The following is a 10,496-nucleotide window of genomic DNA, read 5'->3' as shown; positions in this document are numbered from 1 at the left end:
AAATGCCATTAGTGATATAGCACGCAGTTGCTCATGGACTGCAGCAAGAGCATCTCGTGTAAAGTTAGCCAAGTGCGTCCCCTTAGAATTATAAGGTTCTATCTGCGTTCTGGGTACTTTTGAGATATTGAGGTTTAAAGTTTTGACCACTCATATGAGGAAAACTATACTTACAATAAGTAATTTCATTAATTGAGAATTAAAGGCATCCTAAAGGAAGCCTAAATGCCAAATTTCAGATTATTTGAAAATTTCTAAATAGGTGATCTGGAAGTGTCCATTTTGCAGATAGAACCTTCTAATTCTGAAAAGCTCAATTTTATTGAGAATTATAAGGTTCTATCTACATAACATGTTAAAATCAATAGTTTATGTTCCCATACTTTACTTATTTTTATCAAACAACTTTTTCTGAGATAAAGTATACATGTAAAAGTAGAATGAAAAACAGTTTGACAATATTTTACTTTTTTGGTACTATACTGTGTACAGACTGTAATATAACTAATTGACACGAGTTAGTGTAAGCAAGTCAGTAAATAATAATGAATCATAATATCTGTTTGGATTAGGCCTATTTGATGATAAAAGGTCCTCTATTTGGGACTATTTTATTTTTTTTTTTTTTCAAAAAAGATTCAAAAAATACTGTCAACAGTAAATTTATTAGATATAAAATCACATAACAACACTTGGAAATAGTTAACAGTAGTACATGACATTAATAACACAACAATATCATGTAATAAATAAATGTAATTAATAAATATTTTATTTTATCTTTATAGTTTACCTTTGTTTTTTAACAATAACCCTCACTTTTAGAAAAAAACAGGCTCAAAAATTACCTTTTTAGTGTAAACAAGGCTCTGTAGTACGTTCTATCAACAGTAGGCATGAGTGGATACATCGACACAATGTCTCTCATCTTTGCATCAGAAATACTAGTTTGCTTGCGAAGTACTTTTGGATTTGGCAAGACAAGAGTAGGTGTAGGTGGTGATATATCTCGCAAACATTTCTGTGAGGCTCTCAGATCTACTGTAACTAATGTTTCTTCAGCATGAGATGTTTTGTATTGGATTCTGAATGGGCACTGATCAATCACAAGCTGAGATACCTCTGAAAAGGGAACTTTGTTGTACTGAAGGAGCTGGGAACATGCTTTAAAGTCAAAGAATTCTGTTTCTTTCATTTGGATGACATGGAAAGGGCATTTTCTGCTCACTTTAAGTAACACTCTTAAAAATGACACTGGAGAGTAGAACTCACATACACTCATTGCTCTTTCAATTTGACTATGCATATTGTCAACCTCCTGTACAGCTGAATGACCTGGTGTGGAGTATTTCATTGTAATCTGTACTAAATGACTGTTTTTTCATGAAGCGTGTCATAGCATATGCCATTAGAGTTCCGATTTTGTGGCACACAGCTGTCACTCCATGTGGTGATGTGAGTAGCATTTGGATGATCTTGCACAACCTGGTCAAGTATTTTTCCAAGAGCACTTGCAATGTCATTTGCACCTCTTCCTGACATCCCCTCTGTCCACAAAGCACAATAGCCTTTCTTTATCTGTGAACTGTGAGCAGTAAGATTGTACATGTTTAACTTTCTTTTGTAAAAAAATGAACTTATGTCAGCTCGTGGACATAAAATAACATTTTGTAGGTCAAAACAGATTGTTAGTGTATTCTTATTTTGCCTGTCTTTTTGCCTCTCATTACGCATGGCAACTTTTGCAGCCATGTGCTTTCTTTGTTTTTTCACCTCACTTTCACTTAGTAAGTTGTGCTTTTCAGCCATTTGGAATGCTTCACATTGGTCACACCTGTCCTTTTTTGGTATGTGAAAACTCAGGTTGAACTCTGTATTGAAAATAAATCGGTAGTATGACTCCTTTACTGGCGTGTGGTTGTTTTCGGTGCAGTGAATAAGGTAGAGACCATACATTCGAGAGATATTCAGGCCTGCTTCCAAATAGTGTCTTCCTGTCTTTGCACGACAGTAATGAGATTGGACAACTGGGAAAGAACGACTGTGGCTTTTTACTAGCTCTTTCTGTTGTTCATCAACTTTTTTTTTAGGATGCTTTCCTCTTTTGTCTTCTTTCGGCACACCATTTTGGCTCTTTTTAAAATGCATATTGTAAATAGGTTTCTGACTTATAGCCAGTGTGCTGAGATAAAATTTTTTACAAACCCTAACATTATTGCCTTCAACATTTAAAAAATATTTAAAGGATAACTTTCTTCTTGAAACTGCTTCACATGTTTTCCTTTCTGTCACACCACATTCTGTTGTCATTGCAATGTAGTCGTACTTACGACTTTGGTCTAATTGATAGAACACCTTAAAACACCTCTCTCTTTCAGTTTTGGTTACTTTCTGTTCGCATTTAAATTTACACGCTGTTGTGCAGTCTTTTAGTGTTGTGATTCTCTTGGCTGGAACCATTTTTTTTGCAGAGTTTACATGTTCTTGTCCTTCCTGATAAAGTTTTTTTCGTATAGATGTTTTCCACATGGATGGATTTGAGCCTCTTTTTCTGGTTTTTATTTTTAAATGATCTGTTCTAGTATGCTCAAGCTGATCCTCTGCCAGAGCTGTTTGCTGGTCTTCGAAGACGCCAAGTGTCTCCACTTCATTTGCCTCACAGTTGTCCTGAAATTATGAACATACAAACTTAATCATGCACTTATTGCAACAAATATGTAATATTTATAAACATTTTGGTGATTTTAGTTTAACAACAAATTACTGTATCTTGCCTTTTCTGTATGTGCTGTCTGTGGCCTATTTTCTTTATCATTAATTTCCAAGCTGTCCATCTCAACTATGTCACATTCTTTTGCTTTTCGCTGTAACGTTGTTTCTAATCCTCTCTTTTGTGTTTTATTTCTTACATGTTGTTCTTCATGTCTGTTCTTGTTCCTTTAAAGATGTTGAATATCAGTATTCATTGCTGACACAAGCAAGTCATTATTAACATATAAATTTATATCACAGTGACTTACAGAACACCTGAAGTGGTTTGTACAGGCTGATCTTTTGGCATGGCTGACGACTGGCCTTCACAGATCCTCCATGTCTCCACTGCTTCTGCTTCGTCATCGTCCTCAAAGATAAAAAAAAAAAATAAAAAAAATAATGTATTTATTGTCATATGTAATATTTAAGATCATCCTAGTGATATTAGCTTTTGTATCTTGCCTTTTTCTCTCTGTGCTGTGCTCTGCGCCTTTTTTCTCTCTCATCATTCATTTCTAAACTCTCGATCTCAGTTGTGGCAGATTGTTCTGCTTTTTGATGTGAAGTTTCTAACCATCTCTTTTGTCTTTTTTTTCTAATGTTTATGTTCATGCCTGCTGTTCTTCCTTTAAAGAAATTTAATAACAATATTCATTACTGACACAAGCGAGCAGTGTTGTACTTTAGTGTACTTTAATTAACATATAAATTTATCACAGTGACTTACAGAACACCTGAAGTGATTTGTACAGGCTGATCTTTTGGCATGGCTGACGACTGGCCTTCACAGATGCCCCATGTCTCCACTGCTTCTGCTTCGTCATCGTCCTCAAAGATAAAAAAAAAAAAAAAAAAAGGAAAAAAAAAAACAACAACAAAATATTTGAAAATATTTAATAATTTATTTATTGTCATATGTAATATTTAAGATCATCCTAGTGATATCAGTTTTTGGTATCTTGCCTTTTTCTCTCTGTGCTGTGCTCTGCGCCTTTTCTCTCTCTCATCTTTTATTTCCAAACTGTCCATCTCAGTTGTGGCACATTCTTCTGCTTTTTGGTGTGAAGTTTCTAACCATCTCTTTTGTCTTTTATTTCTTTTACCTTTTCCTTCACAAGTGCTCTTCCTTTAAAAACATTAAACAACATCGTTATATATTGCTGTAGGGGGCATTTGACTACATTAACATAATCATTTACAAAGAGTAACTTATTTACAAAAGTATTAATTCCACAGTGACTAGCAGTTATAATTGTGTTAATGGGTATTTATTTCATGGTTCTAATAATTAGATTCATTCATCAAATTATTCTATCTAATTAAGTAGGTAAAACTAAAATAGCTACAGAGGGCTAGTTAGATTAGCTACTGAGCTAACAATGCTAACGTCTTTTTAAACTGTGTAAATATTAAGAAAAAGACCAGAGAAAAAATCCTTACCTCTTAGTTTTGGTTCTGCCTTTAAAAATCTCAGTGAGGGCATCTTCCATTTTTAGTGTTTTCTGAAATTTTAACCGTGATGACATTTTTTCCTCATTCATTTAGCTATCAGAACAGTCTGTTTTCCCCAGTAGCCTACATGGCAGCTAGCTTGAATGTGATTGGTGGATCAATGTGGAGTCTACGTTCTGATTGGCAGAAGCAGATAGAACCTTCTAGCACCAAAGAAATCACTGAAATCGCAGATAGAACCTTCTGTTTTTGCTCATAAAAACCTCAAAAATGGACCAAATGCTATAAAAATTAGATGCAGTGTACAGAAGGGCTCCAGAAACAAGAATATGTAAATAACTCAATTTTGACAAAAATGTCAGATAGAACCTTATAATTCTAAGGGGACGAAGTGCTGAACACTGTAATGGATGTAATTAATAAAATCAACATTTTTATTAAACACCACCAACAGAAGAGATTCAGATCCTCCTGCTACTTGATTTGCTAATTTATACTCATCTTGAACTCCGCATGGAACTCCTATAGCATCCATGTAAGTGGGATCTGGGTCATCAAAAGAAGTAATTAGGCTTCGCTTAACCCGAAAAAGATCATGAGCAGGAGAAGATAAAGAAGGAATCCCCAGAACGATAGTAGTCGGCATAATAAGTGTGACAGGAGCACACAATCCTGACCAGTTGGCAGGAAGGGTGGCCCTCAGGGTACCACACCACCACCATAGATCAGATCTTGGAACACGAGGAGTATCAATAAGGATAATTTGCTACACAATATGAGGAAGGAATTTTCCCTACAAAATAGGATGAGGGGACGGCATTACGAAAGCAGTTGAAATTTCCGGGGGCTACCGCAACATCAAAGATAAGAGGTGTGGTGGCAAACGAAGTGGGGAAAAACAAACACGTGTGACTTAATTCCAGAGGGGGTGGAACATCTCTCAAAATAGGACAAGGCCCCAGACAAACTACACAATCTTCATGCACTGTTTGACCTATCTGTTCTGCCAATAACAACCAATTATTAGTTACACTGGTAATAGCAGTCATGATCGCATATGCAGTGTCAGTCACATTCAGTTTAGACTGAATCATTACTATATGTGCACCTGTTTCCCTATTTCTGTCAGGCATTATGGGAGCAGCAAGATCTTGGAAACTCATAGTGAAAGGAAACTGTGGGTCAATCTCCCTAGAATAAGCCCACAATATAAAAGAATGACATGAAAGGGTAGAGATGTTGTAACTTACAAGACCTTAAGCATTTTTGGTAAGGCTGAATAACTTGAACCTATCTTTGGCATGATCTACGGACCAAGCACTCCAATCATATCCTGTTTCTCCTATCAGGTCTCTCCACCATAACCTGTCGTGGCATACCATTCATACTTTGAACCCCAAGCGTCTCCACGTTGTCCAGCTCTAATAAGTGCAGAATATGGAAGCACAACAGAACTTTCATTTCAGGGGGCACCGAATACTAGTAAGGCGTATTTAAAATAATCATCACCACTTGTGCTGGACGGGCTTTGCTTCAGCACATTAGCTGAGGTAGACACATTAAGTGCAGACTCAGATCTTGGAGTGAACCACAAGGGAAACACTATAATCAGATACAAAGAGGAGGAGACAAATGTTTCCTCTTAAAGACCAACCTGAATGTCTAAAGGGGTGCCAGGGATGGAGTGAAGACATGCCGGGCATTCTGGTAGGACTTGGCATGTCAGTCGCAGTGGAGTGCTTTTTCACCTCTCACTGATCTTGCTTGAGAGCGAAGGCTGGTCTTCAGGTGCTGAGGGTGGACTACCTCAGCCCTACACCTGTCACGGGGATTATTCTGCCCCTTTTGTGCTCAGGTGTTCTCTAGATGTGAGATCCTCAGCTGGTGAAGGAACCTTTTTGCAATGTGAGGGGTGGATCCAAGTACTTCTCTCTGCTACTTTGATTGCAGTGTAGGTCACAAGAAGAATCTGGAATGGGCCGAGCCACCTTTTAATGGTTCAACTTTGATCGTTTAAAGCTTTTGATCAACACGAAGTCTCCAGGTTGAAGTGAGTGGAGTGCACTCTCAGCTGGGTGTGGAAGAGAAGGTTTCACCTGTGAGCAAATATCTGCAAGAGTTTTCACAAGGTTGGAGCAATGGGTCAACACATTATGTTCACACAGGGCCATATCTGGAGGTGGGACTTTGGGGGGCCCAAGTCCAACATTGGGTGGTGCTGCAAACAAAATTTCAAAGGGACTAAGAGGAAAGGCTTTGGTCCATGGCAATCCTGTATTAGCACAATATTTTGCTAATTTATTTTTCAGAGTTCCGTTTTCAGATTCCACAGCACCTCCACAGATATGAACAATGCTTTCTGACATCTATTCCTAGATGTAGAGAAATCTGATAGATGGCCTCATTAGCAAAATGAGCTCCATTATCAGTCGACTTTTTTTTTCTTTTTTTTTTTTTTTTTTTGGGGGGGGGGATTCCATATCTCTGATTATCTGGGTCAGAAGCGCTTTTGCTACAGCTCCTGCATTGGCCTTTAGAGGCAGGAAATGCTTCAACATATTTTGACCACGTCCACTAAGACCAAGCAGTATTTCTTCCCTTCTGAGGGTGTTGGCTCAATGAAATCCATCATGACTTTCAGTTTGATGAATCCTGACCTGAGAATTTCCATTTTGCAGGTTTGACTCTTTAGTCTAGCAGACAACTGCTTCACTCCTGAATCCTGCAAGTCGTTTTTACTGCACATCCTGCTATGTGTACTTGCAGAGCTTTGTTGGAGGCTTTGACCACTGGCAGCAACCTCAGAAGAACCTCCTCTGAAGGAGGAGTAGGTCAAACACATCCAGATCTTTTTTTGAGGACAGTAAGATGAAGATCAGAGCTGACCACTGAGGAGACAGTTTCTGTAGAGAGATGTCCTGATCTCAGGGACTGTTGGACCTCCTCCACTAGAGAACCTTCATTCAGACAGTGGAACAGATTGATGCTTCTCTCTGCAGACACATTCTCACTGATCATCTTCTTGATGTACTGAACTGTTTTCCAATTGGTCAGTGAGGCACTTTCTGTTTGTGTCATCAGGCCTTGTAGGAGATTCTGATTGGTCTGCTGGGAAAGACCTAGAAGGAAGCAAAGGAACAAGTCCAGGTGACCATTTGGACACTGTAAGGCTTCATCCACAGCTCTCTGATGGAGCTGTTCTAGATCTGGTTTGTTAGAGGGAATAGAAACTGTTGTTGTTTTTAAGAGGTTGACTCCAGACTTGATAAGGGTCAGATGGACATAAAAAGCAGCCAGAAACTCCTGAACACTCAGGTGGATGAAGCTGAACACCTTCTCTTGGTACAGTCCTCTTTAAAGATCTGCGTGAAGACTCCTGAATAAACGCCGGCTGCTGTGATATCGATGCCACACTCTGTAAAGTCTGCTTCATAGAAGATCAGGTTTCCTTTCTGCAGCTGACCAAAAGCTAGTTTTCCCAGAGACTCAATCATCCTCGTGCTCTTTGGATTCCAGAGTGGGTCTGTTTCAGCTCCTCCACCATACTTAACCTTCTTCAGTTTGGTCTGAACCACCATGAAGTGGATGTAAATCTCAGTCAGGGTCTTGGGCAGCTCTCCTCTCTGGTTTTTAGAACATCCTCCAGAACTGTAGCAGTGATCCAGCAGAAGACCGGGATGTGGCACATGATGCGTTTGCTTTGTGATATCGATGTGGGAGATGATCCTGTTGGCCCTCTTATCTCCAAACCTCTTCCTGAAGTACTCCTCCTTCTGTTGGTCAGTGAACCCTCTGATCTCCGTCACCATGTCAACACATTCAGGAGGGATCTGATTGGCTGCTGCAGGTCCTGTGGTTATCCAGAGGCGAGCAGATGGAAGCAGTTTCCCCCTGATGAGGTTAGTCAGCAGCACATCCACTGAGGTGGACTCTGTAACGTCAGTCAGGATCTCATTGTTGTGGAAGTCCAGAGGAAGTCGATACTTATCCAGACCGTCAAAGATGAAGACGACCTGGAAGTCTTCAAAGCTGCAGATTCCTGCTTCTTTGAGTTCTGTAAAGAAGTGATGAACGAGTTCCACCAAGCTGAACTTTCTCTCTTTCAGCACATTCAGTTCTCTGAAAGTGAATGGAAATGTGAACTGGATGTCCTGGTTGGCTTGGTCTTCAACCCAGTCTAGAGTGAACTTCTGTGTTAAGGCAGTTTTCCTGATGCCAGCCATTCCCTTTGTCATCACTATTATTATTGGTTAATCTCTTCCAGATGGGAGTCTGAAGATGTCAACTTGTCTGATGGTGGTTTCTGGACTGTCTGGTTTCCTCGACACGACTTCAATCAGTCTGACCTCATGTTCTTTATTGACCTCTGCAGCCTCTCTCTCTGATGTTGGGCTCAGTGTAGATCTGATTCAGAAAAGTTGGGTTTCCTGCCTTAGCAATCCCCTCAAACACACACAGGAACTTCTTCATAGAAGGTTTTAGTTTACAACCACAAAGTTCTGAAAAGAAAAAATCATTAAAATTTTAAACTTTCTGAAGAATGAAGATGTATGGATATGTATTTATCCAGTAGATTCAATCTTGAGCAAAGTCCTCTTACTGGTCTGCATATGCTCAGCCAGCTCCTCCTGCTTCAGTTCCCTTAGGAAGTCCACTGTGATCTTAACACCTCTCTGCTGTTCTTTCTATGCTCTTCATCCTCACTCTGCAACACTGAGCATTCTGGGTAATTTGGACTCAGAAGCTTCTGGATCTTAAGCTCATTTTTCACAAAAGTGACCATGTTGTCCTCCAGCAGCTGGAACAGAACCTGTATGGAGGACACAGACTGAATTTGTGAGCTCTGCTGGTCTACTCTGTGGATGAATAATGGATAATTAGCTGATGTATTGTCTGCCCATACAAACACAAGGGAAAGGTCCATGAAGGGATGTGAGGATGAGAATAAATCAGGACTCCTTGTAGTGGTAAAGCGTAACCGACAATGAGCAGCTCAGTCTGCAGCTGATTGGAGCTTTAATTAGTCCAAACAGCTCTCACCAACACCTTCAAGAAGCTTAACCAGTAGGAAGGAGAGGTGTTTTGTTTTTTTGTTTTTTTTTTTTTTAATTTAACTTACTTTATATAGACAAGTTTTAGAGCCGTTTCTGCTTTTTTTGAAAAAAAGAGAAAGTGGGAATGAAGGGGACCACTATGTCAAAATATGCAAAAGAATGGTTTATGATCCCTGTCATCCAATGAGAAGCTGCCACGTCATATGTGGGCGTGGCTTAACGAACCGGAAGCCCCTCCCCTCCAGTGATCCAATGAGAAGTTGCCACGTCACGAGTGGGCGTAACTTGGGTGAGGGGCGGTCCCTGGACCACGTGATGTCCGGAAGTGACGTATGTCAGTCCCTCCTCCCAGGCATGGCTCTGAAGTGACGTGATCCGGGCGATGTCCCTGGACCACGTGATGTCCAGAAATGGACGTATGTCCAGTCTTTGAGTTTCTAACTCAAAGACTGGAAAACATTTTACACCAAGTCCGTTCTCACTCTATCCTGACACCGTGGGAGACGATTGTACAATGTACCGCGTGTATCGATGCATCTGGGGTGTCAGAGACTTTTGAAAACATTGTCTGGGAATGGACAAGAGTTTGTGTTGTTGTATCACCTAATAATTCATTCATTCATTTTCCGAACCGCTTAATCCAGTTCAGGGTCGCGGGGAAGCTGGAGCCTATCCCAGCTGGCTTTGGGCGACAGGCAGTGTACACCCTGGACAGCTCGCCAGTCCATCGCAGGGCCACCTAATAATTTATTTACCCTTTATGCATTGTTGATCTGATGTGTTACTGTGTGAAAAACAATGTGAGTGTAAATATCATGTCTGAATTGAAAAGTTTGCAACATATTATTCATAGTCACTTGGAAGACACAGTTCTAGAGCAAGTCTTCTTCATCATTTATGCTTAGGTTTTTTGTGTTTTTATGTTGAATGGAGAAAAAACAGACAAAGAAATGGCATAAAAGAGCTCTCATGACTTTCTTTTATTCAGTAAAAACTTAGAGGACAGGATGGTTAAGGAGAAAAGGATCATGTAAAAAGTGTATTACAACCCCATGCATCCTGGCAGCTTCGGAGGAATAGATCGACTTAGAGGGGGTGTGCAAGATGAAACGGGAGAAAAAGTGGGAATTGATGTCAAAGAGTTTCTATCTGAACAAGACGCTTACACTCTGCATAAACCCGCCAGAATCCATTTTACCAGAAATATCGTTTTTGTCCCACGGGCTTTAAACCAAT

General features: G+C 39.8%; 1 long non-coding RNA gene and 1 pseudogene across 2 annotated transcripts; both read right to left on the bottom strand.

Moving 5' to 3' along the window:
- Positions 1–1,655: 1,655 nt before the first annotated feature.
- LOC306774250 lies at positions 1,656–4,342 on the bottom strand. Its single transcript, XR_013771823.1, has 4 exons — positions 4,195–4,342; positions 3,718–3,880; positions 3,482–3,582; positions 1,656–2,667 (listed from the first exon to the last, which is right to left on the bottom strand). It is a non-coding gene; the product is annotated as an uncharacterized lncRNA (long non-coding RNA).
- A 1,890-nt stretch (positions 4,343–6,232) lies between these two features.
- Positions 6,233–8,429, bottom strand: LOC306774251 (protein NLRC3-like; annotated as a pseudogene). The gene is made up of 3 exons: positions 7,218–8,429; positions 6,967–7,022; positions 6,233–6,277 (listed from the first exon to the last, which is right to left on the bottom strand). The product of its transcript is annotated as a protein NLRC3-like (transcript).
- Between the last annotated feature and the right edge of the window lie 2,067 nt (positions 8,430–10,496).

Source organism: Telmatherina bonti (assembly GCF_933228915.1).
Source record: "Telmatherina bonti genome assembly, contig: scaffold_229, whole genome shotgun sequence".
NCBI lineage: Eukaryota > Metazoa > Chordata > Actinopteri > Atheriniformes > Telmatherinidae > Telmatherina > Telmatherina bonti.
The sequence above is the reverse complement of the archived record's forward strand: the minus strand, read 5'-3'. Positions and strand labels throughout refer to the sequence as shown.